The sequence below is a fragment of the Tamandua tetradactyla genome, chromosome 7 (assembly GCF_023851605.1).
Source record: "Tamandua tetradactyla isolate mTamTet1 chromosome 7, mTamTet1.pri, whole genome shotgun sequence".
NCBI lineage: Eukaryota > Metazoa > Chordata > Mammalia > Pilosa > Myrmecophagidae > Tamandua > Tamandua tetradactyla.
The window spans coordinates 2,875,279-2,887,854 of record NC_135333.1 but is presented as its reverse complement, the minus strand read 5'-3'; the positions used below and the strand labels follow the sequence as shown (position 1 = coordinate 2,887,854).

Genomic DNA, 12,576 nt, shown 5'->3' with positions numbered 1-12,576 from the left:
AGATGTGGACTATAGGCAACAGACAAGTAGGCAGGCAGGCTCAAGGAATGTGAATTTGGTAGGAATCATTGGGCAGCCTCATGAGGGCTTTAGCAGCAGTGCAGAGAAAGTACTGGTGGCAGACTCAGAGCCATTATTCCCCTTTTTATCACCCTGATTTCACTAGGAATTAAAATAGCTTCGATCTTCAGAGTCTGTGAGAATGTGCTGTGTAGCTTCAAAGAAGTCAGAGACAGACTTGAGGGGCATTTGGGGTCACTTCCTCTCCTCTGAATAATTCATCAACTCCTTTTCACATTTGAGAGAAAAGGGATGAGATGAAGAACTGGGAAAGGAAAGATGTAAAGAAAAGAGAGAGAGAAGAAGAGTTAAAGACAGAGGCAATAAAATAAGATAAAAGGTAAAGGTAAAAAGTAAAGTAAAATAAAATAAAAATAACAAAAATAAAATAAGCATTTTGTCTCAGATGGAAAGTATTAACTCTTAATTTTGCAAGGATGAATAACGAGAGGAGGAGGGACAAGTGGAGCAATCTTCCTCAAATACCACTGCCTTGAAAATCCCTGAAGAGATGCTTATTTCTCAATCCAGCTATAAAAAGAAGCTGACATAGGTGTATCTGAAATTTCTTGGACATTTGACTTTACCAATTTTGTACTAGTCAGTCATGATGTTGCTCAATTGCTCAAAGTAACTTGATACAATGAGAAATACATGTACTAACAGACTCAGCCACTTACAGTAGGGATGAGAAAAGGGAAAATATCTTCCTATGGGTTATTACTAGCTTCATTTCTAATCTTTAAATCCTTAATTCTTTTGATAAAATGGCATTTTTAGTTTCCTGACTGCAAAATCAAACACCATGCGATGGTTTAGCTTAAACAATAGTTAGTGGTTCATGGTTCTGAAGTTAAGAGAAGTCAAAAAAAGGCATCAACGAGGAAATGCTTCATCCCAGAGGACTATGGTATTCTGGAGCTGGCCGCTAGTGATCTTTGGTCCTCGGCTTTTCTGTCACATAGCAATACACATGGCAGCCTTTCCTGGCTTTTTCTCCCCTTCCAAGTTCTGTTGCCTTTCAGTTTCTGGCTGCTCCCTGTGGCTTTCTCTTGTGTATGGCCTTCCTTATAAAGCCTTCCTCAGTAATAGGGATTAAGTCCCATCCTGATTCAGTCTGAACATACCTTAACTGCAATAACCACTCATCAAAAGGTCCTATTTACAATGGGTTCACACCCACAAGGATGTTCTCAAAGTTTAAGAACAGGTTTTTCTGGGGTACGTAACTCCAAACCATCATAGTCTACCCTCTGGACTTCAAAAAGACATGTTCTTCCCACATGCAAAACACATTCATTCCATCACAACATCCCCAAAGCCTTAAGTCATTTCAGTAACCATGCTGAGTACAAAGTTTCATTAAAATAAGTTATATAAAATAACATATTATAATGTATGGTCTCATTGATATGAACTGACATTAGTGGATAAACTTGGAATATTTTGTTTGTAACAGAGACCATCAGGAGATAGAAATAGGGTAAGATATTGGGTAATTGGAGCTGAAGGGATACAAACCGTGCAACAGGACTGGATACAAAAACTCAGAAATGGACAGCACAATACTACCTAATTATAATGTAATTATGTTAAAACACTGAATGAAGCTGCATCTGAGCTATAGTTTTTTCTTGTTTGGTTTTTTTAATATATTTTTTGTATTTTTATTTTTATTTTTTTCTCTATATTATCATTTTATTTCTTTTTCTGTGTCTTGCTATTTCTTTTTCTAAATTGATGCAAATGTACTAAGAAATGATGATCATACATCTATGTGATGATATTAAGAACTACTGATTGCATATGTAGAATGTAATGATTTCTAAATGTTGTGTTAGTTAATTTTTTTTAATTAAAAAAAGTGGAAAAAAATAACATTATAATGTATGGTCTCATTCATATGAACTGACATTAGTGAATAAACTTGGAATATTTTGTTCGTAACAGAGACCATCAGGAAATAGAAATAGGGTAAGATATTGGGTAATTGGAGCTGAAGGGATATAGACCGTGCAACAGGATTGGATACAAAAACTCAGAAATGGACAGCACAATACTACCTAACTGTAATATAATTATGTTAAAACACTGAATGAAGCTGCATGTGAGAATGATAGAGGGAGGAGGGCTGGGGACATATTGAAATCAGAAAGACAGATGTTAAAGATTGAGATGGTATAATCTAGGAATGCCTAGAGTATATAATAACAGTGAAATGTAGAGGGTACAATTTTAAAAATGTTTTTGCATGAGGAAGAACAAAGGAATGTCATTATTGCAGGGTACTGAAAATAGATGGTAATTAATATTTTAAAAAGTCACCTTCTGTGTGAGACTAAAGCAAAAAATGTTTATTTGGTACAAAATTAATATTCTGACTAGTGCATTTCCTAATATAACTTATGTAGATAGTTTGATTGAACGCCATAAGTACTTGGAATCTCAGGTAGGACATGAGACTTTGTTGGTTTGTCCAGAGTGATGCCCCGATGAATCCCAGAGTGATTCGATCAGTGAGTGGAAAAGTATCTGCAAAGCCCCCTTTGGGGAGTGGTGAGAACGGGGAGAAATTCAACTTCCCCAAGTTGAATTCTTGATATTCTCACAAACAGTGTGGACAACCAAAGCTATAGGCTGAGCCCCCAGTCTTGGGGTTTGTTCATATGAAACTTAACCCCGCAAAGGATAGGTCAAGTCTACTTGAAATTTAGGCCTAAGAGAGAGCCTCTTTTGTTGCTCAGATGTGGCCCCTCTCTCCAGCCAACACAACGAGCAGTCTCACCACCCTCCCCCTTTCTATGTGGGACATGACTCCCAGGGGTGTGGACCTTCCTGGCAACATGGGACAGAGATCTTGGAATGAGCAGAAACTCAGCATCAAGGGATTGAGAAAAACCCTAGAATGAGCTGAGGCTTAGCATCAAGGGATTGAGAAAACCTTCTCGACCAAAAGGGGGAAGAGGGAAATGAGACAAAGTGTCAATGGCTGAGAGATTCCAAACAGAGTTGAGAGGTTATCCTGGAGGTTATTCTTCCGCATTAAATAGATATCACCTTGTTATTCAAGATGTAATGGAGAGGCTGGAAGGAACTGCCTGAAAATGAAGAGCTGTGTTCCAGTAGCCATGTTTCTTGATGATGATTGTATAATGATATAGCTTCCATGATGTGACTGTGAAAACCTTGTGTCTGATGCTCCTTTTATCTACCTTGTCAACAGACGAGTAGAACATATGGAATAAAAATAAATAATAGGGGGAACAAATGTTAAAATAAATTTAGTTTGAAATGCTAGCGATCAATGAAAGCGAGGGGTAAGGGGTATGGCATGTAAAACTTTTTTTTTTCTGTTTTAGTTTTATTTTTCTGTTGTCTTTTTATGTCTTTTTCTGAATTGATGCAAATGTGTGGTAAATGATCATGATGATAAATATGCAACTATGTGATGATATTGTGAATTGCTGAATGTATGTGTTGGGAATGTTTATGCTTCTTGTAATTTTTTTTTAATTAATTAAAGATTAAAAAAAAAAGTATGTTGAATGGATGAAAGTTAGTCTCAGGCACAATTCTCCTCTGTGGATCTATGAAACCTAGAAAACAAGTTATCTGCTTCCAATACACAATGGTGGGACAGGCACACGATAGACATTCCCATTCCAGAAGGGAGAAGCTGGAAAAAAGATAGGGCTCATAATTCCAAAATTCAGCAGGGCAAATTCCAATAAATTTCAAGGTCTTAGAGTCATCTACGGATTGATGTTTTGTGCTTCAGGTCTGATGGAACAGCAGCTTCACCCCTCCCAAGTGCTTATGCAAGTGGGCATGCTCTTCCCAACCATGGGGTGAAGGCTCCACCCTCTTCAAGCATCGGGATCGCAGCCAGTCTCTCCAAGAATGCTGAGACACAGGCCCCATCCTCTCTTAGCATTAGGGTGGCTGCCAGATTCTCCAGGAATGCCAGGCACAGGCCCCATCATTTCCGAGCTCTGGGGTGGCAGCACTCTCCCTGAACAACAGGACTTAAGGCCTGTCCCTTCCAAATGCAGGAATGAACCTGCCCTTTCCACACACGTGGGTGGGTCTACTCTCATGAGCTAAGGTGCTCTATTCAGTCCAAATCTTGGCTTCCATGATTCTGCCCTTGAAGCCATTCTGCCTTCAATTTATCCTTTCTCTGTCCCTTCCAGTCCACGCTGATAGTGGTTCTATTCATACAAATTTCACAAAAACCTTCTCAGCTTTGAATGCAGTTCACAGGGATCCAAACTGTCAGACAATAAAGCTTTCATAGATCTATCCTGCATAACTACACCTCCAATCCCCTGAAATGTCTGACTGGATTCATGTTCAGTTAAACCCTCACATGGAGGCCAGTCTTCTGGGGATGTGCATTCTAGAAGTTCAGAGAGGTCCCTGACTACACCACTTCTGTTCCTAGTCTCAGAGCACACTATCTGGCTCAGAATTTTCCAGACCATCAAGTTTTGGTTTCTTTGCACTTAAGAGTTCAGTTCTCAATTTACCCCTTTCCTCTCACATTTTACTACATGTTGCAAGGAGAAAACAGGCTGCATCTTCCACACTTGGAAATCCACTCAACTAAATATCCAAGTTAACTAACCACTTTCAAGTTCTGTCCTCCATCTGACATCAGAACTCAATTTTGCCAAGTTCTCTGCCATTTTAAAACAAGGATTGCTTTTCCTCCAGTTTCTAATAACACAAGTATCATTTCCTTCTAGGCCCTCATCAGAATACCTTAAGCATCCATAGATCTATCAACAGTGTCTTCAAAGCAATTTAGGCTTTTTCTATCAAGCACCTCACAATTCTTCTAGCATCTACCCATTACCCAATTCCAAAACTATTTCTACACTTTTTGGTATTTGCAAGAATAGCATCCTAGTCTCCTGGTACCAAAAACTGTTGTAGTTCCCTGGTTGCTAAAGCAAACACCATGCAATGGGGTTGGATTAAACAAAGAGAATTTGCTGGTGCATGTTTTTAAAGCTAGGAGAAATCCAAAATCAGGGCATCATCAAGGCAATGCTTTCTCCTGGAAGACTATGGCATTTTGGAGCCGGCTGCTGACAATCCTTGGTCCTCGGCTTTTCTTTCACTTGGCAATAAATATGGCAAACTCTCCTAGCTTCTCCTTTCTCTTCCAGGTTCCCTTGACTTTCACCTTCTGGCTGTTACCTCTGGCTCTTATTTTCTCTGCTTATAAAGGACTCCAATAATCTGTCTTCAAGCCCAACTTAATTCATTTGGGTCACACCTTAACTGAAGTAAGATCCTGAAGAAATCTTATTGACAATGGTCCACACCCACAGGAATAGATTAAGTTTCAGAACATGCTTTTCTGGGGTGCACAGCTCTAAGCCACCGCAAATGGTTAGAAGGCATATGATAGGAAGTAAAGGGTGATAAGGTACAAAACCCATTTCCCAAGACACAGTTCTGAGAGAAGCACAATTTTAATAACTTTTAATTGTGTTTAAGTGGCACAATGTCAAAGTTTTCAGGGAAGTCAGATTTAATAGGAGTGAAGCTGCAGAGATTAAAAAAAAAGAATCCCAGAGAGCACTTACATGCCACAAAGCCATATTTCTGTATGTCTGTTAAATGCCTCATCATCACAATCATAATGACAACTTTGGACTCACTACACAGAGCTTTCAAGGCTCTATCACATCTCATTTCAACTTCACACAAGCCCTGTATGATAAGTAAGTCACATGTGATTAACACCCTTTTTTGAAGAAAATTAAGGTATAGGAGACAAGTAATATTTTTAAGGCCATGGGGATAACCTCCTAATCTGTAACCCACGTGTTTTAAGTGAGTCCCTTCACTGTGCTCTGCTTGAGATTTCCTCTCTCCTTTAGTAGCTCCTGTAGGCTAAAGGATGATACAATAGGGACTATGACTGGTCAGCCTCAATGCTCAGAGTGTGCTATTGGAGTCTTGGCTAGATATAACAAGAAAAAGATTAAAAAGTGGAAAAGAAACATTGAAAGAATTGCTCATTAGAAATTAATGACCAGAATTTAGAAATCACATTATTAATATTTTGCTACCACCCATTTGATTGCCCTAAGAGTATTCTTTTTTTTTTTTTTTAAACATTTTTATAATAGCTTTCAAAGCACTCTTCAATAAGTAACTACAGGACAGATCCCAGAGTCTGTGCTACCATACGATCCTTTACTTTTAAAATCTTTTTATTTACAAAAACAAACAATACACTTAAAATCATCAAAAATGGATATCTTAGTTAGCTTATCCATAGGCATATTTAAATAAAGTATTCATATAATCATTGTAAAACCTGTGTTTGCACAGTAAGTTTCATAAACCAATTTAAAATAAGGGCAACAAGGAAAAAAATTCAGAAATTCAGACAGCAGAGTTTCTTAAATTCTAAATATTAAACACTAACTTAAATGCCATTTGATCAGCTGTCAAAACTGTGAATGTTCTCAAAATATCAAGTAGAATGTTATTACAAATATCAACATATCAACATTGCTGTAGTAATGATCTGTATCATGGTTTTTATAATATATAAAAACCAACAAAAATTAAGATTTTATGGCAAAATCATCTGACCCATCCCTTACAATAAAGGTAAAGATATAGTAAGGTTGTGCTAATTCACTGGCTTTGGGGTCAGACCAAAATTTGAATCCAATCTCTGCTACCTACTAACTGAATGACCTTGGACAAGTAACATAAAACCTTCTAAGCCTCAATGTTCTCATCTATACCATGGAAATTGTATGACATACCACATGGCGTTATTGTGAAGTCTATATGTACTAATGTACATACAATACTGAGCCCAGCACCCAGGACAGGTATTCATAAATTTGTGGCCATTTCAGTATTCTATATAAAACCTCTACTGACTAAAAATATCAGCATTTCCATGCAGGAAGTAATTTGAAAGAAATCCAATGAAATACGCTTTCTAAATGCCACTTAAAAAACCAAAACATATTTTTTTCTAAGAAGTGACTAGCAGGGATAAAAATATTTTTCATGCTGTTAATTAAAAAATACGAAAGCATTACACAGCTCTTTTCAGAGTTCTTGATTCATAATGATCTTCATCTTTTGACTCTACAACACTGAAATCTTTAAATATTTTTCGATCACTGGCCTCAAATATTGAAATGAATCAAAAACAAAAACAATTTTGTTTTCTGGATTTAGTTTTTTAAGTTGTTATACTTACAGCGAAGTAAACCATAGAAGACAAGAGAAAAAGATAACCGACCGAGCTTCTGAAAGAGCAACATCCTCTTTAAGAAGGTCACTATCAATACCTGAACCTGCACCATACAGAAGTTTCTAAATTACCAAGACCAACCCTCTCTTGGTCTAGAGAACCCTCTTTAAAACTGTAACATAAACAAGACCTGGTGAGGCAAGCACAGCAGTACTATCTCATAGTACTTATGCCAAGATGGAAAAACCAATCTGCGATAGCACCAACAAAGATTTTTGTTAAAAAATTCTTAAAAAATAATGAAGAATAGACTGAGCAAAACATACAACATTGATCAAATTAAACAAGTTAGGAGCCAATGAGCTAACATTCAAGAAACCTGAGAGACCACATGGATATTATCCACACTTTGTTGCCAAGAACATCTGCATCCCATGCTCTAAATGCCTCAGTCACACCAGGAGGCTGGATGGTTCACAAAAAGATTTAAAGTTGCTCAGAAACTTGTTGATTAACAAGAAGACAGTAAAATAAATCTCTCTCACTGCTTTCAAGATTTTTTTTTTGTCTACAGACTCTCATAAAACTCAGAGTTCTAAAATCAAACATTCTAGAAGAAACAGTAAGTCACTCTTCTCCCAAATATCTACTAGGCTTAAATGCCTATTTCCTTCAGGTCTCTGTTCAGATGCCACTTTATCAGAGGCCTTCTCTGACCACCCTATGTGATATAACCACTCCCCCAGCCCAACTGCCCTTTGTGATATAGCCACTCCCCCAGCCCAACTGCCTTATGTAATATAGCCACTCCCCCAGCCCAACTGCCAGCATTCCCCATCCACCCTGCCCTTCTTTACCTTCTCCATTGTGCTTCATCACCATGTGACATATTATACATGTACTTGTTTAGCAGGTCTCCTCCCACTCCATGAGAGCTGCTACTGCTTTGTAAACTGCTAAACCTCCAGTGGATAGAATAATGCCTGGCACATAGTAGGTGCTCAATATTGACTGAATAATGAATGAAAACATTCTATAGCCACTTTCTTCTAATGATGCTTTACTAGAGAATAGGAGATGCTAAAGGTTGTATCAATGAGACTTTAATTTTTTTCTTGGAGGCATTTCTTTTTCTTTTCCTTTCTTTCATTTCTTTTTGTGAATACATCATACAGTGTTATAATTTTTATTTCAACCATTGGCTAGAAACCATAATGTTAAAAACTCAAGAGGATAAGGAGAGCATATTAAATTTGCACATATATTTTACTCCCCCAATGTTCTGTCTTTCTGATGTTCTGGTCCCTGTTTATCATTTCCTTTCTGGTTAGAGAACTTCCTTTAACCATTCCTTTAGAACAGGTTTGCTAGAACCTTCAATTAGTTGTCTTTCATCTGTAATGTCTTAATTTCACCTTCATTCCTGAAGGATATTTTTTATTGGATATAGAATTCTGGGTTGTCACTTCTTTTAACACTTGAAAAATGTTGTGCCACTTCCTCCTGGCCTCCACAGTTTCTGATGACAAATCTTCAGTAATTGTAAGAGTTTTTCCCTTATAGGTAAGGTATCATTTCTCTCTCACTGCTTTCAAGAGTTTTTCTTTGTCTGTAATTCTCAGAAGTTTGCCTATGGTGCATTTTGCCATGGATTTATATGGGTCTATCCTGTGAGTTCAATCAGCTTCTGAACTCTGCAGGTTTATGGCTTTTGCCAAATATGGGATATTAGAAGCCATTATTTCTTTGAATACATTTTTACCCTCGCCCTCTGCCATGGTCAGGTTCATGTGTCAACTTGGCCAAGTGGTGGTGACTGTTTGTCTGGTTGGGCAAGTGCTGGCCTGTCTGTTGCGATGAGGACATTTCATAGAATTATATCATGATCATGTCAGCTGCATCCACAGCTGATTCCATTTGTAATCAGCCAAGGGGAGTGTCTTCTGCAATGAGTGATGTTCAATCTAATCACTGGAAGCCTTTTAAGGAGGATTCAGAAGAGACAGGCTCTCTCCATTCCTGCTTCGGCTGGCGAGCCTCTCCTGTGGAGTTCATCCAGACCCTCCACTGGAATCATTCGCTTCACAGCTGTGGATTTTGGACTCTGCGTTCCCATGATCAGAGACACTTTTATAAATTTTAGATTTGCGAGTGTTTCCTGTTGATTCTGTTTCTCTAGAGAACTCTAACTAATACACCCTCTTTCTCTTTTTTTAGATTTCAATGACACAAATGTTAGAACTTTTGTTGTAGTCCCACAGGTCCCTGAGGCTCTATTCACTTTTTTTTTTTTCAGTCCGCTCTTTGTTGTTCAGTTTGGGTAATTTCTATTGCTCTATCTTCAAGTTCACTGATTCTTTCCTCTATTAGCTCCATTCTGTTGCTAAGTCCATTCAGTGACTGGATAACTTCCAGTTATTATGTTTCTCAGTTTTTTAAAAAACTTCATTTATTTCAAGCATGTTCATAATTGATTGGTAAAATATTTTTATGTAACTGCTTTAAAATCCTTGCCAGATAATCCCAACATCTGTGTCATTTTGGTACTGACATCTGTTGATTGTTTTTATCTCATTCAGACTGATATTTTCCTGTTCTTAGCATGACAAGTGATTTTTAATTGTGTCTACCATGTCATTCCTTAAGGCCTGAGGCCCCTAGCCAGTCTTTTTTTATCTCCACTTTGTAGAGTCTTAATGTTTGTTTTATGTATGATGTCCAAGGTATATTAGCTGTACTTGGTGGGAAGAACAGAGAGAAGTACATCCACTCTACCTCATCCAGAACTGAAAGTATTCTCAGATATATTTCTGAATCTGTTTACCTGACACTATTGAAAATAGTAAGTCCAGATAATATTAATACCTTTTTGGGTGGCACCCTTTCCTGATAAACTTGGTGCTATCTGTACATTATGCATACTCACCTAGCTAAATACCCTTACATAGCTTATTTCCTTACCTAAACTCTTCTTTCTTCTATTTCCTCCTTTGATAATCTACCTACCTCCTCTGGAACACTTCTCCCCACACAAATCTCTCCCTTCTCTCTCCCCAGAGTTTGACTATTCTATGGTCTGTTTTTCGTGAGGGAAGGGACTAAGCCTCACATGTTCCTATAACATAGACTTAATGGCAGTTGTAAAGGAGGCTCTCAAAACTGGACTCAGATATTTTCAGGATATTATAAATGGAAAGGACCCAAGACATTATCTAATCCAGCTGCTGTTTGCAGATAAGGAAAGTGAAGTTCTTCTTTTATAAAACAGGAACTGAAACAACACACAAACTCCAAAGGAAAACAAGACCGACAAGAATAAGAACCCTTATCTCCTATATAATTAGAAGAAAGCTAATTATTTTGTTTACAGATCTATGGAAGCAGTGATTATCTTGCATTGGGAATGATTTCCAGACATAGAGAGAGGAAAAAAAATAGTATTAACCTAAGCTATGTTCCAGTTTGCTAATGCTGTCAAAATGCAATATACCAGAAATGGATTGGCTTTTACAAAGGGGATTTCCTAGGTTACAATTTACAGTTCTGAAGTCATGAAAATGTCCAAATTAAGGCATCAACAAGAGGATACCTTCACTCAAGAAAGGCTGATCACATTGGGGTTTTCTCATGTGGGAAAGATATGACGGCCCTTCTGCAGGCTCTATCCTCCCAGGTTGGTTTCCAAAATGACTCTCAGCTCCTGTGGGTTCTTCTCGCCTCTCCTGGGGTGTTTTCCCTCTCTAAGCATCTCTGGGTCCTCTCAGCTCCTCTGAGGCAAACTCTGGATTTCATCTTTTAGCTTAGCATCTCCCAGGCATTTTCTGGCTCCAAGCATTGGTTCTGAGCTCTCTCTATGTTTTCTGTCTTTTATTCTCTTCATACAGGGCTCCAGTAAAAGGATTAAAATGTACCTTGAATTGGGTGGATCACATCTCCATGGAAACAACCTAATCAAAAGTTCCCACACATAATAGGTCTGCACAACAAGACTGGATTAAAAGGACATGGCTTTTCTGGGGATATATAACGGCTTCAAACCAACACAAGCTACAAGGTTTATTTCTGGGCATAGTAGTCAACTCTCCTCTATCCCTCCTTAGAACTTTTAGATTAGATTAATTTGCAGAAATAGACAATCCTTGAAGCAATTTTCTATCCCCCAGCTTAGAAGCTATCTGACCTGAAACTAATTGTCTTTCATGATCTTTCACTATTGTCTCCACAGAAACTCTAGAATCACAACCAAAAACTCTAATGTAAGAGACAGAAAAAGCAATATAAAAGACAAGGGCCCCAGAGACAATGCAAGGAAGTCACTGAACATATGACCCTTGTATGGTTCTCAAGTCTCAGCTCAAATGTCATCTCCTTAGCTGGACTTTCTCTGACTACTCTAACTAACACTGACCCTTACCCTCACTCCTGCTGCAAACTACCACAACACCCTGGTTCATATGCTTCTTTGCAATTATGAGTATTTGAAACTTGCCCACTTGTTTGTTTACTTTTTTTTATCCAGCTCTCCCACTACACTATAAGCTCCCTGAGAGCAAGGATGTGGCCAGTCGTGTTCACTACAGTATCAGCAAGCTTTAGAATAATTTCTAGTACATAACAGGTAATCAATCAATATTTACCAAATGAGTGAAAGAATAATGAAGGAAGGAATACACAAACGTTTCCAAGTTTGGCTGGTCTAACCCTAAAAGTTGTTTACCGTGATACTGCAGGAAACAGTGGTGATAACATATGGATAGGTCCACTTATTCATGTTGCCATTTTAGCCAGTGACGTAAAGTACTCATGTGTACATTGCAGCTGGAGTTCACTCTTCCTGGTAGGAGTGGTCCTATCTGCCTGACAAGATCACCTGGCATTTACATGGCCAGTAAGCTTTTAAACTGGGAGGAGGGGGTGAGGGAAATGAACAGAACTTAGCCAAGAGCATGGTTATCATTGACACAAGCTAAAGTAGGGCAGGGCAAGACCATATCCAGCTGAGAAAGGTGAAGAGAGACAATAGGGAAAAAAAGACAAGTATGTCGGTATAGTGCCAACTTGCTACACGAATCCCTAGCAACTGGCGCAGTCACTATCTATGGTTAGTGAACCATACACTTGAACTACTTATCTCTCACAAGTGATCTACAGCAGCACTTCTAAAACTGCAGGGTGTATATGAAAACCATCTGAGAGTTTGCTGAAACACAGGTTAGTAAGCCAAACCCCACAGACTCGTACATTAGACTGCAGCAGGACCCACAAATTTGTACTTC

The 12,576-nt window shown here is 38.3% G+C and overlaps 1 protein-coding gene across 4 annotated transcripts in view; it reads right to left on the bottom strand.

Annotated features, from left to right (window-relative positions):
- Positions 1-12,576, bottom strand: part of NTPCR (nucleoside-triphosphatase, cancer-related) — a 46,691-nt gene that overhangs the window by 2,447 nt on the left and 31,668 nt on the right. The gene's annotated exons all lie outside the window — the stretch shown is intronic.